Below are 24,067 nucleotides of genomic sequence, written 5' to 3'. Positions count from 1 at the left end.
GAATACAGGGTTGAGAATGAGCTGGCAAAAGAGGCGAGTAGAAGCAAAAGTGCCGATGCGGAGGGAAAAAAATATATGAAATCTATAAAAGCTGAAAAGGAGAAAGAGGAGAAAGCAATGAAAACTTATGTGGCCAAGATAAAAGAACTTCAAAGTCAAAAGCCAAAAAAGTTCAAGACCAAAAAAAACGTGGTCACAATGACCAAACACATCATAGTCAAGAAGCTTAAAAACATAAAGTTTAAGAGGAGAAAATTAAATCATCATTGTGCCACAGTATAAACATCACATTGCTAACATCAAAATAATCAAAGACCTCCATATCACATCTGAATATTCCCACCACATTTTATCCCAAGAGACCGGGAATATGCACCCTATAAAACCTGCTTCCGAGAAGACCGCTCAACCACCAACTAAACAACGTCTATTTCCTTAAACAATTATTTAAAAAAAAAATAATTAATTCAATACAATTTTAAAAACACTTTTAGACAGTTTTTATAAATATTATTATTTTATTATTATTACTACAATAATTTTATTAAATTATTAAGAAGTATGAACAGAAAATAAACATAAATAATGAGGGACATGGGCAATGTCTACTCTTCAAATATTACAATATGGAATACAGGCTGCATATTATAATGGAGTCTACTGTGTATATGGACATGTCATGTTCCATTGTGACTCCATCTAGACGTTTCAACACATCTGTAGAATCTCTAATATAAGATTGCTGATTTTCAACACATGGACGAAGATAAAAATCCAAAAAGCGGCATGTCAATTCACACAGACCACCACATCCCGAGACAATTGGACGTCCCGGTGGTTTTTTCTGGTCCTTGTGTACCTTTGGCAATAAATATAATGTTGGAACAATCGGGCTCTTAACACATAAACCATCCATGACCTTCTTAGTGATTACATTATTCTCAAATGCCTCCATTAGCATTTTGTCTAAACGATCCTTAAAGATGTCAGTCGGATTACATGGTAACCGTCTATAGCATTTCTCATTATGCAATTGTCTATACACCTCGTACTCGTATAGATCAAACGGCCATATCACCACATTATCCCCCATATCTGCTTGTTTGAATACGACCCCCTTCATCATTTTCAGTTCATGCAAGGCCTTGTGCTGCACTCTAGATAAGTTGTCATATCTACAATTTTGTGATAGTTTCCTCAACTCATCAACCACCATTCTAACGAACATTTCTACTGGTGGATTTAATAAAAGTGGTGGGAATGTGATATATTTGGGTCGAGTAAAGTCCGGAAATTTATCAGTGTTTACCTCCTGTTCTTGAAGCAAAGACTCTAATATCCGGACCACTTCCAATTCCTCCTGGGCTGTAAACAAATGGTTGAAATCATTCTTTGCATAATTTTTTTTCAAAATGAGTTTACTCGCAAATAGGAATATATCCTTGATGGCTGTAAATTATCGAAACCGGATACCGGACAAAATGTTAAACCTAGTGATAGCACAGAATTTTGACTGGGTGTTAGTACAATATCAGATAAGTTAATTACCTTCAATTCACTATTATTTCCATCCGACGTGTTCAATTTCCTTTTTATTGGCGCTCGTCTGGTTTCATACCTTGTCATCCCTATTTCTCGTGCATTTGATGATGACGATACTTGTGATATCCCAGATGCAACACTCTCCAATGATGTGAAGGATTCACTGCGCAATAATTTAGAAGGTGCACGCTTTTTGCCATCTATAGATTCTATGCTGTTGAAAATCCAGAACATCTCTTTGGAATTTTTTGGTTTTTATGTCCTGTATCTCTCGTTCCCATTTTGCACATTCAATACTTAAATCCTGTTCAAATTTGGCTAGATTTTCAGGAGTCAATGTTGATTTCACTTGTTCCTGTAAAGTTGCAATAGTTTTTTCAACGTCCTCCAATTGTTTTTTATCCATACCAATTAACAGTTCGATGAAAGTGCGAGAGCATAATGCACATGCTTGTTCCCATCTCAATTTCATTGTCAAGTCTTCAAGTGGAAATGACGGGAAAACCTGGACACGTAGACCACGAGGGATCAGATCCCGAGCCAAATACTGTTCTAATGAAACCTTATTCCACCAAATTCTGGTACGACGTTTCAATAAGTCCTTTAATGATCTATGTATTTCCATTATACCTGTATTGTTTGCACCAACGGTTCCTATAGCATCCTCCTTAAAAACATGAGTAACAAGCGATAGCCAGTTAGATTCCCGAGTATGGAAATCCATATTAGTTACAAGGCCTTCAACAACATACAAAACATATGAATACCTATACGAAAACCAGGCCAAATATTCCATATAATGATCTATATATATAAATATATAAGCACAATCCCCATAAATATATATATATATATATAGATACTATTATATAAGTACTGTAATAACATATGAGTACACCATGGGTACCATGCAAAAAGATTTTTATTATATTTAATCACAAATAGTAAAAACAATGGCCAGCACGACCTAAAAAAATGACAAACAAGTTTAAAACAAGATGGTGGTGGTGGGTTCGTAGGCCTACACAATGTCCGATGAAAAACATATTGATTCTAATGGTTCCTGTAGGGTTTCTGTCATCGTGTCCATTGTTTTACCGTAACAATAGCACAACATGCTGCACTATTTTTCACTGCATTTTGGACCAGATCTGCGATAGAGGCTCGCAACAGAGCCTATAACGCAGATGTGAACATAGCTTAACAAAAGGAAGGTGTTTCCCACAGATTTAACTACCCAACAACTCCCCACATCTATGTTTCCATTATAATTTTTAATTCATAATTATTGACCTTTATTTTATATTTTAATAGTCCCTAAGAACCAACAAATGATAAAAAAGAAGAGGGACATTGAAGAATGGGACTGTGAAGAAGATCAAAGTCGTCACCCTGTACTGAGTCGAATGATAGCAGCATCTGAATACAGGGTTGAGAATGAGCTGGCAAAAGAGGCGAGTAGAAGCAAAAGTGCCGATGCGGAGGGAAAAAAATATATGAAATCTATAAAAGCTGAAAAGGAGAAAGAGGAGAAAGCAATGAAAACTTATGTGGCCAAGATAAAAGAACTTCAAAGTCAAAAGCCAAAAAAGTTCAAGACCAAAAAAAACGTGGTCACAATGACCAAACACATCATAGTCAAGAAGCTTAAAAACATAAAGTTTAAGAGGAGAAAATTAAATCATCATTGTGCCACAGTATAAACATCACATTGCTAACATCAAAATAATCAAAGACCTCCATATCACATCTGAATATTCCCACCACATTTTATCCCAAGAGACCGGGAATATGCACCCTATAAAACCTGCTTCCCAGAAGACCGCTCAACCACCAACTAAACAACGTCTATTTCCTTAAACAATTATTTAAAAAAAAAATAATTAATTCAATACAATTTTAAAAACACTTTTAGACAGTTTTTATAAATATTATTATTTTATTATTATTACTACAATAATTTTATTAAATTATTAAGAAGTATGAACAGAAAATAAACATAAATAATGAGGGACATGGGCAATGTCTACTCTTCAAATAGTACAATATGGAATACAGACTGCATATTATAATGGAGTCTACTGTGTATATGTACATGTCATGTTCCATTGTGACTCCATCTAGACGTTTCAACACATCTGTAGAATCTCTAATATAAGATTGCAGATTTTCAACACATGGGCGAAGATAAAAATCCAAAAAGCGGCATGTCAATTCACACAGACCACCACATGCCGAGACAATTGGACGTCCCGGTGTTTTTTTTATGGTCCTTGTGTACCTTTGGCAATAAATATAATGTTGGAACAATCGGGCTCTTTACACATAAACCATCCATGACCTTCTTAGTGATTACATTATTCTCAAATGCCTCCATTAGCATTTTGTCTAAACGATCCTTAAAGATGTCAGTCGGATTACATGGTAACCGTCTATAGTATTTCTCATTATGCAATTGTCTATACACCTCGGACTCGTATAGATCAAACGGCCATTTTACCACATTACCCCCCATATCTGCTTGTTTGAATACGACCCCCTTCATCATTTTCAGTTCATGCAAGGCCTTGTGCTGCACTCTAGATAAGTTGTCATATCTACAATTTTGTGATAGTTTCCTCAACTCATCAACCACCATTCTAACGAACATTTCTACTGGTGGATTTAATAAAAGTGGTGGGAATGTGATAGATTTGGGTCGAGTAAAGTCCGGAAATTTATCAGTGTTTACCTCCTGTTCTTGAAGCAAAGACTCTAATATCCGGACCACTTCCAATTCCTCCTGGGCTGTAAACAAATGGTTGAAATCATTCTTTGCATAATTTTTTTTCAAAATGAGTTTACTCGCAAATAGGAATATATCCTTGATGGCTGTAAATTATCGAAACCGGATACCGGACAAAATGTTAAACCTAGTGATAGCACAGAATTTTGACTGGGTGTTAGTACAATATCAGATAAGTTAATTACCTTCAATTCACTATTATTTCCATCCGACGTGTTCAATTTCCTTTTTATTGGCGCTCGTCTGGTTTCATACCTTGTCATCCCTATTTCTCGTGCATTTGATGATGACGATACTTGTGATATCCCAGATGCAACACTCTCCAATGATGTGAAGGATTCACTGCGCAATAATTTAGAAGGTGCACGCTTTTTGCCATCTATAGATTCTATGCTGTTGAAAATCCAGAACATCTCTTTGGAATTTTTTGGTTTTTATGTCCTGTATCTCTCGTTCCCATTTTGCACATTCAATACTTAAATCCTGTTCAAATTTGGCTAGATTTTCAGGAGTCAATGTTGATTTCACTTGTTCCTGTAAAGTTGCAATAGTTTTTTCAACGTCCTCCAATTGTTTTTTATCCATACCAATTAACAGTTCGATGAAAGTGCGAGAGCATAATGCACATGCTTGTTCCCATCTCAATTTCATTGTCAAGTCTTCAAGTGGAAATGACGGGAAAACCTGGACACGTAGACCACGAGGGATCAGATCCCGAGCCAAATACTGTTCTAATGAAACCTTATTCCACCAAATTCTGGTACGACGTTTCAATAAGTCCTTTAATGATCTATGTATTTCCATTATACCTGTATTGTTTGCACCAACGGTTCCTATAGCATCCTCCTTAAAAACATGAGTAACAAGCGATAGCCAGTTAGATTCCCGAGTATGGAAATCCATATTAGTTACAAGGCCTTCAACAACATACAAAACATATGAATACCTATACGAAAACCAGGCCAAATATTCCATATAATGATCTATATATATAAATATATAAGCACAATCCCCATAAATATATATATATATATAGATACTATTATATAAGTACTGTAATAACATATGAGTACACCATGGGTACCATGCAAAAAGATTTTTATTATATTTAATCACAAATAGTAAAAACAATGGCCAGCACGACCTAAAAAAATGACAAACAAGTTTAAAACAAGATGGTGGTGGTGGGTTCGTAGGCCTACACAATGTCCGATGAAAAACATATTGATTCTAATGGTTCCTGTAGGGTTTCTGTCATCGTGTCCATTGTTTTACCGTAACAATAGCACAACATGCTGCACTATTTTTCACTGCATTTTGGACCAGATCTGCGATAGAGGCTCGCAACAGAGCCTATAACGCAGATGTGAACATAGCTTAACAAAAGGAAGGTGTTTCCCACAGATTTAACTACCCAACAACTCCCCACATCTATGTTTCCATTATAATTTTTAATTCATAATTATTGACCTTTATTTTATATTTTAATAGTCACTAAGAACCAACAAATGATAAAAAAGAAGAGGGACATTGAAGAATGGGACTGTGAAGAAGATCAAAGTCGTCACCCTGTACTGAGTCGAATGATAGCAGCATCTGAATACAGGGTTGAGAATGAGCTGGCAAAAGAGGCGAGTAGAAGCAAAAGTGCCGATGCGGAGGGAAAAAAATATATGAAATCTATAAAAGCTGAAAAGGAGAAAGAGGAGAAAGCAATGAAAACTTATGTGGCCAAGATAAAAGAACTTCAAAGTCAAAAGCCAAAAAAGTTCAAGACCAAAAAAAACGTGGTCACAATGACCAAACACATCATAGTCAAGAAGCTTAAAAACATAAAGTTTAAGAGGAGAAAATTAAATCATCATTGTGCCACAGTATAAACATCACATTGCTAACATCAAAATAATCAAAGACCTCCATATCACATCTGAATATTCCCACCACATTTTATCCCAAGAGACCGGGAATATGCACCCTATAAAACCTGCTTCCGAGAAGACCGCTCAACCACCAACTAAACAACGTCTATTTCCTTAAACAATTATTTAAAAAAAAAAAAATTAATTCAATACAATTTTAAAAACACTTTTAGACAGTTTTTATAAATATTATTATTTTATTATTATTACTACAATAATTTTATTAAATTATTAAGAAGTATGAACAGAAAATAAACATAAATAATGAGGGACATGGGCAATGTCTACTCTTCAAATAGTACAATATGGAATACAGACTGCATATTATAATGGAGTCTACTGTGTATATGTACATGTCATGTTCCATTGTGACTCCATCTAGACGTTTCAACACATCTGTAGAATCTCTAATATAAGATTGCAGATTTTCAACACATGGGCGAAGATAAAAATCCAAAAAGCGGCATGTCAATTCACACAACCACCACATGCCGAGACAATTGGACGTCCCGGTGTTTTTTTTATGGTCCTTGTGTACCTTTGGCAATAAATATAATGTTGGAACAATCGGGCTCTTTACACATAAACCATCCATGACCTTCTTAGTGATTACATTATTCTCAAATGCCTCCATTAGCATTTTGTCTAAACGATCCTTAAAGATGTCAGTCGGATTACATGGTAACCGTCTATAGTATTTCTCATTATGCAATTGTCTATACACCTCGGACTCGTATAGATCAAACGGCCATTTTACCACATTACCCCCCATATCTGCTTGTTTGAATACGACCCCCTTCATCATTTTCAGTTCATGCAAGGCCTTGTGCTGCACTCTAGATAAGTTGTCATATCTACAATTTTGTGATAGTTTCCTCAACTCATCAACCACCATTCTAACGAACATTTCTACTGGTGGATTTAATAAAAGTGGTGGGAATGTGATAGATTTGGGTCGAGTAAAGTCCGGAAATTTATCAGTGTTTACCTCCTGTTCTTGAAGCAAAGACTCTAATATCCGGACCACTTCCAATTCCTCCTGGGCTGTAAACAAATGGTTGAAATCATTCTTTGCATAATTTTTTTTCAAAATGAGTTTACTCGCAAATAGGAATATATCCTTGATGGCTGTAAATTATCGAAACCGGATACCGGACAAAATGTTAAACCTAGTGATAGCACAGAATTTTGACTGGGTGTTAGTACAATATCAGATAAGTTAATTACCTTCAATTCACTATTATTTCCATCCGACGTGTTCAATTTCCTTTTTATTGGCGCTCGTCTGGTTTCATACCTTGTCATCCCTATTTCTCGTGCATTTGATGATGACGATACTTGTGATATCCCAGATGCAACACTCTCCAATGATGTGAAGGATTCACTGCGCAATAATTTAGAAGGTGCACGCTTTTTGCCATCTATAGATTCTATGCTGTTGAAAATCCAGAACATCTCTTTGGAATTTTTTGGTTTTTATGTCCTGTATCTCTCGTTCCCATTTTGCACATTCAATACTTAAATCCTGTTCAAATTTGGCTAGATTTTCAGGAGTCAATGTTGATTTCACTTGTTCCTGTAAAGTTGCAATAGTTTTTTCAACGTCCTCCAATTGTTTTTTATCCATACCAATTAACAGTTCGATGAAAGTGCGAGAGCATAATGCACATGCTTGTTCCCATCTCAATTTCATTGTCAAGTCTTCAAGTGGAAATGACGGGAAAACCTGGACACGTAGACCACGAGGGATCAGATCCCGAGCCAAATACTGTTCTAATGAAACCTTATTCCACCAAATTCTGGTACGACGTTTCAATAAGTCCTTTAATGATCTATGTATTTCCATTATACCTGTATTGTTTGCACCAACGGTTCCTATAGCATCCTCCTTAAAAACATGAGTAACAAGCGATAGCCAGTTAGATTCCCGAGTATGGAAATCCATATTAGTTACAAGGCCTTCAACAACATACAAAACATATGAATACCTATACGAAAACCAGGCCAAATATTCCATATAATGATCTATATATATAAATATATAAGCACAATCCCCATAAATATATATATATATAGATACTATTATATAAGTACTGTAATAACATATGAGTACACCATGGGTACCATGCAAAAAGATTTTTATTATATTTAATCACAAATAGTAAAAACAATGGCCAGCACGACCTAAAAAAATGACAAACAAGTTTAAAACAAGATGGTGGTGGTGGGTTCGTAGGCCTACACAATGTCCGATGAAAAACATATTGATTCTAATGGTTCCTGTAGGGTTTCTGTCATCGTGTCCATTGTTTTACCGTAACAATAGCACAACATGCTGCACTATTTTTCACTGCATTTTGGACCAGATCTGCGATAGAGGCTCGCAACAGAGCCTATAACGCAGATGTGAACATAGCTTAACAAAAGGAAGGTGTTTCCCACAGATTTAACTACCCAACAACTCCCCACATCTATGTTTCCATTATAATTTTTAATTCATAATTATTGACCTTTATTTTATATTTTAATAGTCACTAAGAACCAACAAATGATAAAAAAGAAGAGGGACATTGAAGAATGGGACTGTGAAGAAGATCAAAGTCGTCACCCTGTACTGAGTCGAATGATAGCAGCATCTGAATACAGGGTTGAGAATGAGCTGGCAAAAGAGGCGAGTAGAAGCAAAAGTGCCGATGCGGAGGGAAAAAAATATATGAAATCTATAAAAGCTGAAAAGGAGAAAGAGGAGAAAGCAATGAAAACTTATGTGGCCAAGATAAAAGAACTTCAAAGTCAAAAGCCAAAAAAGTTCAAGACCAAAAAAAACGTGGTCACAATGACCAAACACATCATAGTCAAGAAGCTTAAAAACATAAAGTTTAAGAGGAGAAAATTAAATCATCATTGTGCCACAGTATAAACATCACATTGCTAACATCAAAATAATCAAAGACCTCCATATCACATCTGAATATTCCCACCACATTTTATCCCAAGAGACCGGGAATATGCACCCTATAAAACCTGCTTCCGAGAAGACCGCTCAACCACCAACTAAACAACGTCTATTTCCTTAAACAATTATTTAAAAAAAAAATAATTAATTCAATACAATTTTAAAAACACTTTTAGACAGTTTTTATAAATATTATTATTTTATTATTATTACTACAATAATTTTATTAAATTATTAAGAAGTATGAACAGAAAATAAACATAAATAATGAGGGACATGGGCAATGTCTACTCTTCAAATATTACAATATGGAATACAGGCTGCATATTATAATGGAGTCTACTGTGTATATGGACATGTCATGTTCCATTGTGACTCCATCTAGACGTTTCAACACATCTGTAGAATCTCTAATATAAGATTGCTGATTTTCAACACATGGACGAAGATAAAAATCCAAAAAGCGGCATGTCAATTCACACAGACCACCACATCCCGAGACAATTGGACGTCCCGGTGGTTTTTTCTGGTCCTTGTGTACCTTTGGCAATAAATATAATGTTGGAACAATCGGGCTCTTAACACATAAACCATCCATGACCTTCTTAGTGATTACATTATTCTCAAATGCCTCCATTAGCATTTTGTCTAAACGATCCTTAAAGATGTCAGTCGGATTACATGGTAACCGTCTATAGCATTTCTCATTATGCAATTGTCTATACACCTCGTACTCGTATAGATCAAACGGCCATATCACCACATTATCCCCCATATCTGCTTGTTTGAATACGACCCCCTTCATCATTTTCAGTTCATGCAAGGCCTTGTGCTGCACTCTAGATAAGTTGTCATATCTACAATTTTGTGATAGTTTCCTCAACTCATCAACCACCATTCTAACGAACATTTCTACTGGTGGATTTAATAAAAGTGGTGGGAATGTGATATATTTGGGTCGAGTAAAGTCCGGAAATTTATCAGTGTTTACCTCCTGTTCTTGAAGCAAAGACTCTAATATCCGGACCACTTCCAATTCCTCCTGGGCTGTAAACAAATGGTTGAAATCATTCTTTGCATAATTTTTTTTCAAAATGAGTTTACTCGCAAATAGGAATATATCCTTGATGGCTGTAAATTATCGAAACCGGATACCGGACAAAATGTTAAACCTAGTGATAGCACAGAATTTTGACTGGGTGTTAGTACAATATCAGATAAGTTAATTACCTTCAATTCACTATTATTTCCATCCGACGTGTTCAATTTCCTTTTTATTGGCGCTCGTCTGGTTTCATACCTTGTCATCCCTATTTCTCGTGCATTTGATGATGACGATACTTGTGATATCCCAGATGCAACACTCTCCAATGATGTGAAGGATTCACTGCGCAATAATTTAGAAGGTGCACGCTTTTTGCCATCTATAGATTCTATGCTGTTGAAAATCCAGAACATCTCTTTGGAATTTTTTGGTTTTTATGTCCTGTATCTCTCGTTCCCATTTTGCACATTCAATACTTAAATCCTGTTCAAATTTGGCTAGATTTTCAGGAGTCAATGTTGATTTCACTTGTTCCTGTAAAGTTGCAATAGTTTTTTCAACGTCCTCCAATTGTTTTTTATCCATACCAATTAACAGTTCGATGAAAGTGCGAGAGCATAATGCACATGCTTGTTCCCATCTCAATTTCATTGTCAAGTCTTCAAGTGGAAATGACGGGAAAACCTGGACACGTAGACCACGAGGGATCAGATCCCGAGCCAAATACTGTTCTAATGAAACCTTATTCCACCAAATTCTGGTACGACGTTTCAATAAGTCCTTTAATGATCTATGTATTTCCATTATACCTGTATTGTTTGCACCAACGGTTCCTATAGCATCCTCCTTAAAAACATGAGTAACAAGCGATAGCCAGTTAGATTCCCGAGTATGGAAATCCATATTAGTTACAAGGCCTTCAACAACATACAAAACATATGAATACCTATACGAAAACCAGGCCAAATATTCCATATAATGATCTATATATATAAATATATAAGCACAATCCCCATAAATATATATATATATATATATAGATACTATTATATAAGTACTGTAATAACATATGAGTACACCATGGGTACCATGCAAAAAGATTTTTATTATATTTAATCACAAATAGTAAAAACAATGGCCAGCACGACCTAAAAAAATGACAAACAAGTTTAAAACAAGATGGTGGTGGTGGGTTCGTAGGCCTACACAATGTCCGATGAAAAACATATTGATTCTAATGGTTCCTGTAGGGTTTCTGTCATCGTGTCCATTGTTTTACCGTAACAATAGCACAACATGCTGCACTATTTTTCACTGCATTTTGGACCAGATCTGCGATAGAGGCTCGCAACAGAGCCTATAACGCAGATGTGAACATAGCTTAACAAAAGGAAGGTGTTTCCCACAGATTTAACTACCCAACAACTCCCCACATCTATGTTTCCATTATAATTTTTAATTCATAATTATTGACCTTTATTTTATATTTTAATAGTCCCTAAGAACCAACAAATGATAAAAAAGAAGAGGGACATTGAAGAATGGGACTGTGAAGAAGATCAAAGTCGTCACCCTGTACTGAGTCGAATGATAGCAGCATCTGAATACAGGGTTGAGAATGAGCTGGCAAAAGAGGCGAGTAGAAGCAAAAGTGCCGATGCGGAGGGAAAAAAATATATGAAATCTATAAAAGCTGAAAAGGAGAAAGAGGAGAAAGCAATGAAAACTTATGTGGCCAAGATAAAAGAACTTCAAAGTCAAAAGCCAAAAAAGTTCAAGACCAAAAAAAACGTGGTCACAATGACCAAACACATCATAGTCAAGAAGCTTAAAAACATAAAGTTTAAGAGGAGAAAATTAAATCATCATTGTGCCACAGTATAAACATCACATTGCTAACATCAAAATAATCAAAGACCTCCATATCACATCTGAATATTCCCACCACATTTTATCCCAAGAGACCGGGAATATGCACCCTATAAAACCTGCTTCCCAGAAGACCGCTCAACCACCAACTAAACAACGTCTATTTCCTTAAACAATTATTTAAAAAAAAAAAAATTAATTCAATACAATTTTAAAAACACTTTTAGACAGTTTTTATAAATATTATTATTTTATTATTATTACTACAATAATTTTATTAAATTATTAAGAAGTATGAACAGAAAATAAACATAAATAATGAGGGACATGGGCAATGTCTACTCTTCAAATAGTACAATATGGAATACAGACTGCATATTATAATGGAGTCTACTGTGTATATGTACATGTCATGTTCCATTGTGACTCCATCTAGACGTTTCAACACATCTGTAGAATCTCTAATATAAGATTGCAGATTTTCAACACATGGGCGAAGATAAAAATCCAAAAAGCGGCATGTCAATTCACACAGACCACCACATGCCGAGACAATTGGACGTCCCGGTGTTTTTTTTATGGTCCTTGTGTACCTTTGGCAATAAATATAATGTTGGAACAATCGGGCTCTTTACACATAAACCATCCATGACCTTCTTAGTGATTACATTATTCTCAAATGCCTCCATTAGCATTTTGTCTAAACGATCCTTAAAGATGTCAGTCGGATTACATGGTAACCGTCTATAGTATTTCTCATTATGCAATTGTCTATACACCTCGGACTCGTATAGATCAAACGGCCATTTTACCACATTACCCCCCATATCTGCTTGTTTGAATACGACCCCCTTCATCATTTTCAGTTCATGCAAGGCCTTGTGCTGCACTCTAGATAAGTTGTCATATCTACAATTTTGTGATAGTTTCCTCAACTCATCAACCACCATTCTAACGAACATTTCTACTGGTGGATTTAATAAAAGTGGTGGGAATGTGATAGATTTGGGTCGAGTAAAGTCCGGAAATTTATCAGTGTTTACCTCCTGTTCTTGAAGCAAAGACTCTAATATCCGGACCACTTCCAATTCCTCCTGGGCTGTAAACAAATGGTTGAAATCATTCTTTGCATAATTTTTTTTCAAAATGAGTTTACTCGCAAATAGGAATATATCCTTGATGGCTGTAAATTATCGAAACCGGATACCGGACAAAATGTTAAACCTAGTGATAGCACAGAATTTTGACTGGGTGTTAGTACAATATCAGATAAGTTAATTACCTTCAATTCACTATTATTTCCATCCGACGTGTTCAATTTCCTTTTTATTGGCGCTCGTCTGGTTTCATACCTTGTCATCCCTATTTCTCGTGCATTTGATGATGACGATACTTGTGATATCCCAGATGCAACACTCTCCAATGATGTGAAGGATTCACTGCGCAATAATTTAGAAGGTGCACGCTTTTTGCCATCTATAGATTCTATGCTGTTGAAAATCCAGAACATCTCTTTGGAATTTTTTGGTTTTTATGTCCTGTATCTCTCGTTCCCATTTTGCACATTCAATACTTAAATCCTGTTCAAATTTGGCTAGATTTTCAGGAGTCAATGTTGATTTCACTTGTTCCTGTAAAGTTGCAATAGTTTTTTCAACGTCCTCCAATTGTTTTTTATCCATACCAATTAACAGTTCGATGAAAGTGCGAGAGCATAATGCACATGCTTGTTCCCATCTCAATTTCATTGTCAAGTCTTCAAGTGGAAATGACGGGAAAACCTGGACACGTAGACCACGAGGGATCAGATCCCGAGCCAAATACTGTTCTAATGAAACCTTATTCCACCAAATTCTGGTACGACGTTTCAATAAGTCCTTTAATGATCTATGTATTTCCATTATACCTGTATTATTTGCACCAACGGTTCCTATAGCATCCTCCTTAAAAACATGAGTAACAAGCGATAGCCAGTTAGATTCCCGAGTATGGAAATCCATATTAGTTACAAGGCCTTCAACAACATACAAAACATATGAATACCTATACGAAAACAAGGCCAAATATTCCATATAATGATCTATATATATAAATATGAAAGCACAATCCCCATAAATATATATATATATAGATACTATTATATAAGTACTGTAATAACATATGAGTACACCATGGGTACCATGCAAAAAGATTTTTATTATATTTAATCACAAATAGTAAAAACAATGGCCAGCACGACCTAAAAAAATGACAAACAAGTTTAAAACAAGATGGTGGTGGTGGGTTCGTAGGCCTACACAATGTCCGATGAAAAACATATTGATTCTAATGGTTCCTGTAGGGTTTCTGTCATCGTGTCCATTGTTTTACCGTAACAATAGCACAACATGCTGCACTATTTTTCACTGCATTTTGGACCAGATCTGCGATAGAGGCTCGCAACAGAGCCTATAACGCAGATGTGAACATAGCTTAACAAAAGGAAGGTGTTTCCCACAGATTTAACTACCCAACAACTCCCCACATCTATGTTTCCATTATAATTTTTAATTCATAATTATTGACCTTTATTTTATATTTTAATAGTCACTAAGAACCAACAAATGATAAAAAAGAAGAGGGACATTGAAGAATGGGACTGTGAAGAAGATCAAAGTCGTCACCCTGTACTGAGTCGAATGATAGCAGCATCTGAATACAGGGTTGAGAATGAGCTGGCAAAAGAGGCGAGTAGAAGCAAAAGTGCCGATGCGGAGGGAAAAAAATATATGAAATCTATAAAAGCTGAAAAGGAGAAAGAGGAGAAAGCAATGAAAACTTATGTGGCCAAGATAAAAGAACTTCAAAGTCAAAAGCCAAAAAAGTTCAAGACCAAAAAAAACGTGGTCACAATGACCAAACACATCATAGTCAAGAAGCTTAAAAACATAAAGTTTAAGAGGAGAAAATTAAATCATCATTGTGCCACAGTATAAACATCACATTGCTAACATCAAAATAATCAAAGACCTCCATATCACATCTGAATATTCCCACCACATTTTATCCCAAGAGACCGGGAATATGCACCCTATAAAACCTGCTTCCGAGAAGACCGCTCAACCACCAACTAAACAACGTCTATTTCCTTAAACAATTATTTAAAAAAAAAAAAAATAATTCAATACAATTTTAAAAACACTTTTAGACAGTTTTTATAAATATTATTATTTTATTATTACTACTACAATAATTTTATTAAATTATTAAGAAGTATGAACAGAAAATAAACATAAATAATGAGGGACATGGGCAATGTCTACTCTTCAAATATTACAATATGGAATACAGGCTGCATATTATAATGGAGTCTACTGTGTATATGTACATGTCATGTTCCATTGTGACTCCATCTAGACGTTTCAACACATCTGTAGAATCTCTAATATAAGATTGCTGATTTTCAACACATGGACGAAGATAAAAATCCAAAAAGCGGCATGTCAATTCACACAGACCACCACATCCCGAGACAATTGGACGTCCCGGTGGTTTTTTCTGGTCCTTGTGTACCTTTGGCAATAAATATAATGTTGGAACAATCGGGCTCTTAACACATAAACCATCCATGACCTTCTTAGTGATTACATTATTCTCAAATGCCTCCATTAGCATTTTGTCTAAACGATCCTTAAAGATGTCAGTCGGATTACATGGTAACCGTCTATAGCATTTCTCATTATGCAATTGTCTATACACCTCGTACTCGTATAGATCAAACGGCCATATCACCACATTACCCCCCATATCTGCTTGTTTGAATACGACCCCCTTCATCATTTTCAGTTCATGCAAGGCCTTGTGCTGCACTCTAGATAAGTTGTCATATCTACAATTTTGTGATAGTTTCCTCAACTCATCAACCACCATTCTAACGAACATTTCTACTGGTGGATTTAATAAAAGTGGTGGGAATGTGATAGATTTGGGTCGAGTAAAGTCCGGAAATTTATCAGTGTTTACCTCCTGTTCTTGAAGCAAAGACTCTAATATCCGGACCACTTCCAATTCCTCCTGGGCTGTAAACAAATGGTTGAAATCATTCTTTGCATAATTTTTTTTCAAAATGAGTTTACTCGCAAATAGGAATATATCCTTGATGGCTGTAAATTATCGAAACCGGATACCGGACAAAATGTTAAACCTAGTGATAGCACAGAATTTTGACTGGGTGTTAGTACAATATCAGATAAGTTAATTACCTTCAATTCACTATTATTTCCATCCGACGTGTTCAATTTCCTTTTTATTGGCGCTCGTCTGGTTTCATACCTTGTCATCCCTATTTCTCGTGCATTTGATGATGACGATACTTGTGATATCCCAGATGCAACACTCTCCAATGATGTGAAGGATTCACTGCGCAATAATTTAGAAGGTGCACGCTTTTTGCCATCTATAGATTCTATGCTGTTGAAAATCCAGAACATCTCTTTGGAATTTTTTGGTTTTTATGTCCTGTATCTCTCGTTCCCATTTTGCACATTCAATACTTAAATCCTGTTCAAATTTGGCTAGATTTTCAGGAGTCAATGTTGATTTCACTTGTTCCTGTAAAGTTGCAATAGTTTTTTCAACGTCCTCCAATTGTTTTTTATCCATACCAATTAACAGTTCGATGAAAGTGCGAGAGCATAATGCACATGCTTGTTCCCATCTCAATTTCATTGTCAAGTCTTCAAGTGGAAATGACGGGAAAACCTGGACACGTAGACCACGAGGGATCAGATCCCGAGCCAAATACTGTTCTAATGAAACCTTATTCCACCAAATTCTGGTACGACGTTTCAATAAGTCCTTTAATGATCTATGTATTTCCATTATACCTGTATTGTTTGCACCAACGGTTCCTATAGCATCCTCCTTAAAAACATGAGTAACAAGCGATAGCCAGTTAGATTCCCGAGTATGGAAATCCATATTAGTTACAAGGCCTGTCAACAACATACAAAACATATGAATACCTATACGAAAACCAGGCCAAATATTCCATATAATGATCTATATATATCAATATATAAGCACAATCCCCATAAATATATATATATATACTATTATATAAGTACTGTAATAACATATGAGTACACCATAGGTACCATGCAAAAAGATTTTTATTATATTTAATCACAAATAGTAAAAACAATGGCCAGCACGACCTAAAAAAATGACAAACAAGTTTAAAACAACATGGTGGTGGTGGGTTCGTAGGCCTACACAATGTCCGATGAAAAACATATTGATTTTAATGGTTCCTGTAGGGTTTCTGTCATCGTGTCCATTGTTTTACCGTAACAATAGCACAACATGCTGCACTATTTTTCACTGCATTTTGGACCAGATCTGCGATAGAGGCTCGCAACAGAGCCTGTAATGCAGATGTGAACATAGCTTAACAAAAGGAAGGTGTTTCCCACAGATTTAACTACCCAACAACTCCCCACATCTATGTTTCCATTATAATTTTTAATTCATAATTATTGACCTTTATTTTATATTTTAATAGTCCCTAAGAACCAACAAATGATAAAAAAGAAGAGGCACATTGAAGAATGGGACTGTGAAGAAGATCAAAGTCGTCACCCTGTACTGAGTCGAATGATAGCAGCATCTGAATACAGGGTTGAGAATGAGCTGGCAAAAGAGGCAAGTAGAAGCAAAAGTGCCGATGCGGAGGGAAAAAAATATATGAAATCTATAAAAGCTGAAAAGGAGAAAGAGGAGAAAGCAATGAAAACTTATGTGGCCAAGATAAAAGAACTTCAAAGTCAAAAGCCCAAAAAGTTCAAGACCAAAAAAACCGTGGTCAAAATGACCAAACACATCATAGTCAAGAAGCTTAAAAACATAAAGTTTAAGAGGAGAAAATGAAATCATCATTGTGCCACAGTAAAAACATCACATTACTAACATCAAAATACTCAAAGACCTCCATATCACATCTGAATATTCCCACCACATTTTATCCCAAGAGACCGGGAATATGCACCCTATAAAACTTGCTTCTCAGAAGACCGCTAACCACCAACTAAACAACTTCTATTTCCTTAAACAAATATTTTTAAAAGAAATAATTACTTCAATACAATTTTAAAAACACTTTTAGACAGTTTTTATAAATATTATTATTTTATTATTATTACTACAATAATTTTATTAAATTATTAAGAAGTATGAACAGAAAATAAACATAAATAATGAGGGACATGGGCAATGTCTACTCTTCAAATATTACAATATGGAATACAGGCTGCATATTATAATGGAGTCTACTGTGTATATGGACATGTCATGTTCCATTGTGACTCCATCTAGACGTTTCAACACATCTGTAGAATCTCTAATATAAGATTGCTGATTTTCAACACATGGACGAAGATAAAAATCCAAAAAGCGGCATGTCAATTCACACAGACCACCACATCCCGAGACAATTGGACGTCCCGGTGGTTTTTTCTGGTCCTTGTGTACCTTTGGCAATAAATATAATGTTGGAACAATCGGGCTCTTAACACATAAACCATCCATGACCTTCTTAGTGATTACATTATTCTCAAATGCCTCCATTAGCATTTTGTCTAAACGATCCTTAAAGATGTCAGTCGGATTACATGGTAACCGTCTATAGCATTTCTCATTATGCAATTGTCTATACACCTCGGACTCGTATAGATCAAACGGCCATATCACCACATTACCCCCCTTATCTGCTTGTTTGAATACGACCCCCTTCATCATTTTCAGTTCATGCAAGGCCTTGCACTGCACTCTAGATAAGTTGTCATAGCTACGATTTTGTGATAGTTTCCTCAACTCATCAACCACCATTCTAACGAACATTTCTACTGGTGGATTTAATAAAAGTGGTGGGAATGTGATAGATTTGGGTCGAGTAAAGTCCGGAAATTTATCAGTGTTTACCTCCTGTTCTTGAAGCAAAGACTCTAATATCCGGACCACTTCCAATTCCTCCTGGGCTGTAAACAAATGGTTGAAATCATTCTTTGCATAATTTTTTTTCAAAATGAGTTTACTCGCAAATAGGAATATATCCTTGATGGCTGTAAATTATCGAAACCGGATACCGGACAAAATGTTAAACCTAGTGATAGCACAGAATTTTGACTGGGTGTTAGTACAATATCAGATAAGTTAATTACCTTCAATTCACTATTATTTCCATCCGACGTGTTCAATTTCCTTTTTATTGGCGCTCGTCTGGTTTCATACCTTGTCATCCCTATTTCTCGTGCATTTGATGATGACGATACTTGTGATATCCCAGATGCAACACTCTCCAATGATGTGAAGGATTCACTGCGCAATAATTTAGAAGGTGCACGCTTTTTGCCATCTATAGATTCTATGCTGTTGAAAATCCAGAACATCTCTTTGGAATTTTTTGGTTTTTACGTCCTGTATCTCTCGTTCCCATTTTGCACATTCAATACTTAAATCCTGTTCAAATTTGGCTAGATTTTCAGGAGTCAATGTTGATTTCACTTGTTCCTGTAAAGTTGCAATAGTTTTTTCAACGTCCTCCAATTGTTTTTTATCCATGCCAATTAACAGTTCGATGAAAGTGCGAGAGCATAATGCACATGCTTGTTCCCATCTCAATTTCATTGTCAAGTCTTCAAGTGGAAATGACGGGAAAACCTGGACACGTAGACCACGAGGGATCATATCCCGATCCAAATACTGTTCTAATGAAACCTTATTCCACCAAATTCTGGTACGACGTTTCAATAAGTCCTTTAATGATCTATGTATTTCCATTATACCTGTATTGTTTGCACCAACGGTTCCTATAGCATCCTCCTTAAAAACATGAGTAACAAGCGATAGCCAGTTAGATTCCCGAGTATGGAAATCCATATTAGTTACAAGGCCTGTCAACAACATACAAAACATATGAATACCTATACGAAAACCAGGCCAAATATTCCATATAATGATCTATATATATCAATATATAAGCACAATCCCCATAAATATATATATAGATACTATTATATAAGTACTGTAATAACATATGAGTACACCATAGGTACCATGCAAAAAGATTTTTATTATATTTAATCACAAATAGTAAAAACAATGGCCAGCACGACCTAAAAAAATGACAAACAAGTTTAAAACAACATGGTGGTGGTGGGTTCGTAGGCCTACACAATGTCCGATGAAAAACATATTGATTTTAATGGTTCCTGTAGGGTTTCTGTCATCGTGTCCATTGTTTTACCGTAACAATAGCACAACATGCTGCACTATTTTTCACTGCATTTTGGACCAGATCTGCGATAGAGGCTCGCAACAGAGCCTGTAACGCAGATTGAACATAGCTTAACAAAAGGAAGGTGTTTCCCACAGATTTAACTACCCAACAACTCCCCACATCTATGTTTCAATTATAATTTTTAATTCATAATTATTGACCTTTATTTTATATTTTAATAGTCCCTAAGAACCAACAAATGATAAAAAAGAAGAGGCACATTGAAGAATGGGACTGTGAAGAAGATCAAAGTCGTCACCCTGTACTGAGTCGAATGATAGCAGCATCTGAATACAGGGTTGAGAATGAGCTGGCAAAAGAGGCAAGTAGAAGCAAAAGAGCCGATGCGGAGGGAAAAAAATATATGAAATCTATAAAAGCTGAAAAGGAGAAAGAGGAGAAAGCAATGAAAACTTATGTGGCCAAGATAAAAGAACTTCAAAGTCAAAAGCCCAAAAAGTTCAAGACCAAAAAAACCGTGGTCAAAATGACCAAACACATCATAGTCAAGAAGCTTAAAAACATAAAGTTTAAGAGGAGAAAATGAAATCATCATTGTGCCACAGTAAAAACATCACATTACTAACATCAAAATACTCAAAGACCTCCATATCACATCTGAATATTCCCACCACATTTTATCCCAAGAGACCGGGAATATGCACCCTATAAAACTTGCTTCTCAGAAGACCGCTAACCACCAACTAAACAACTTCTATTTCCTTAAACAAATATTTTTAAAAGAAATAATTACTTCAATACAATTTTAAAAACACTTTTAGACAGTTTTTATAAATATTATTATTTTATTATTATTACTACAATAATTTTATTAAATTATTAAGAAGTATGAACAGAAAATAAACATAAATAATGAGGGACATGGGCAATGTCTACTCTTCAAATATTACAATATGGAATACAGGCTGCATATTATAATGGAGTCTACTGTGTATATGGACATGTCATGTTCCATTGTGACTCCATCTAGACGTTTCAACACATCTGTAGAATCTCTAATATAAGATTGCTGATTTTCAACACATGGACGAAGATAAAAATCCAAAAAGCGGCATGTCAATTCACACAGACCACCACATCCCGAGACAATTGGACGTCCCGGTGGTTTTTTCTGGTCCTTGTGTACCTTTGGCAATAAATATAATGTTGGAACAATCGGGCTCTTAACACATAAACCATCCATGACCTTCTTAGTGATTACATTATTCTCAAATGCCTCCATTAGCATTTTGTCTAAACGATCCTTAAAGATGTCAGTCGGATTACATGGTAACCGTCTATAGCATTTCTCATTATGCAATTGTCTATACACCTCGTACTCGTATAGATCAAACGGCCATATCACCACATTACCCCCCATATCTGCTTGTTTGAATACGACCCCCTTCATCATTTTCAGTTCATGCAAGGCCTTGTGCTGCACTCTAGATAAGTTGTCATATCTACAATTTTGTGATAGTTTCCTCAACTCATCAACCACCATTCTAACGAACATTTCTACTGGTGGATTTAATAAAAGTGGTGGGAATGTGATAGATTTGGGTCGAGTAAAGTCCGGAAATTTATCAGTGTTTACCTCCTGTTCTTGAAGCAAAGACTCTAATATCCGGACCACTTCCAATTCCTCCTGGGCTGTAAACAAATGGTTGAAATCATTCTTTGCATAATTTTTTTTCAAAATGAGTTTACTCGCAAATAGGAATATATCCTTGATGGCTGTAAATTATCGAAACCGGATACCGGACAAAATGTTAAACCTAGTGATAGCACAGAATTTTGACTGGGTGTTAGTACAATATCAGATAAGTTAATTACCTTCAATTCACTATTATTTCCATCCGACGTGTTCAATTTCCTTTTTATTGGCGCTCGTCTGGTTTCATACCTTGTCATCCCTATTTCTCGTGCATTTGATGATGACGATACTTGTGATATCCCAGATGCAACACTCTCCAATGATGTGAAGGATTCACTGCGCAATAATTTAAAAGGTGCACGCTTTTTGCCATCTATAGATTCTATGCTGTTGAAAATCCAGAACATCTCTTTGGAATTTTTGGGTTTTTACGTCCTGTATCTCTCGTTCCCATTTTGCACATTCAATACTTAAATCCTGTTCAAATTTGGCTAGATTTTCAGGAGTCAATGTTGATTTCACTTGTTCCTGTAAAGTTGCAATAGTTTTTTCAATGTCCTCCAATTGTTTTTTATCCATACCAATTAACAGTTCGATGAAAGTGCGAGAGCATAATGCACATGCTTGTTCCCATCTCAATTTCATTGTCAAGTCTTCAAGTGGAAATGACGGGAAAACCTGGACACGTAGACCACGAGGGATCAGATCCCGAGCCAAATACTGTTCTAATGAAACCTTATTCCACCAAATTCTGGTACGACGTTTCAATAAGTCCTTTAATGATCTATGTATTTCCATTATACCTGTATTGTTTGCACCAACGGTACCTATAACATCCTCCTTAAAAACATGAGTAACAAGCGATAGCCAGTTAGATTCCCGAGTATGGAAATCCATATTAGTTACAAGGCCTGTCAACAACATACAAAACATATGAATACCTATACGAAAACAAGGCCAAATATTCCATATAATGATCTATATATATCAATATATAAGCACAATCCCCATAAATATATATATAGATACTATTATATAAGTACTGTAATAACATATGAGTACACCATAGGTACGATGCAAAAAGATTTTTATTATATTTAATCACAAATAGTAAAAACAATGGCCAGCACGACCTAAAAAAATGACAAACAAGTTTAAAACAACATGGTGGTGGTGGGTTCGTAGGCCTACACAATGTCCGATGAAAAACATATTGATTTTAATGGTTCCTGTAGGGTTTCTGTCATCGTGTCCATTGTTTTACCGTAACAATAGCACAACATGCTGCACTATTTTTCACTGCATTTTGGACCAGATCTGCGATAGAGGCTCGCAACAGAGCCTGTAACGCAGATTGAACATAGCTTAACAAAAGGAAGGTGTTTCCCACAGATTTAACTACCCAACAACTCCCCACATCTATGTTTCAATTATAATTTTTAATTCATAATTATTGACCTTTATTTTATATTTTAATAGTCCCTAAGAACCAACAAATGATAAAAAAGAAGAGGCACATTGAAGAATGGGACTGTGAAGAAGATCAAAGTCGTCACCCTGTACTGAGTCGAATGATAGCAGCATCTGAATACAGGGTTGAGAATGAGCTGGCAAAAGAGGCAAGTAGAAGCAAAAGTGCCGATGCGGAGGGAAAAAAATATATGAAATCTATAAAAGCTGAAAAGGAGAAAGAGGAGAAAGCAATGAAAACTTATGTGGCCAAGATAAAAGAACTTCAAAGTCAAAAGCCCAAAAAGTTCAAGACCAAAAAAACCGTGGTCAAAATGACCAAACACATCATAGTCAAGAAGCTTAAAAACATAAAGTTTAAGAGGAGAAAATGAAATCATCATTGTGCCACAGTAAAAACATCACATTACTAACATCAAAATACTCAAAGACCTCCATATCACATCTGAATATTCCCACCACATTTTATCCCAAGAGACCGGGAATATGCACCCTATAAAACTTGCTTCT

This window comes from Rhinoderma darwinii, chromosome 5 (assembly GCF_050947455.1).
Source record: "Rhinoderma darwinii isolate aRhiDar2 chromosome 5, aRhiDar2.hap1, whole genome shotgun sequence".
NCBI classification, from domain to species: domain Eukaryota; kingdom Metazoa; phylum Chordata; class Amphibia; order Anura; family Rhinodermatidae; genus Rhinoderma; species Rhinoderma darwinii.
Note: the sequence above shows the minus strand (reverse complement) of the source record.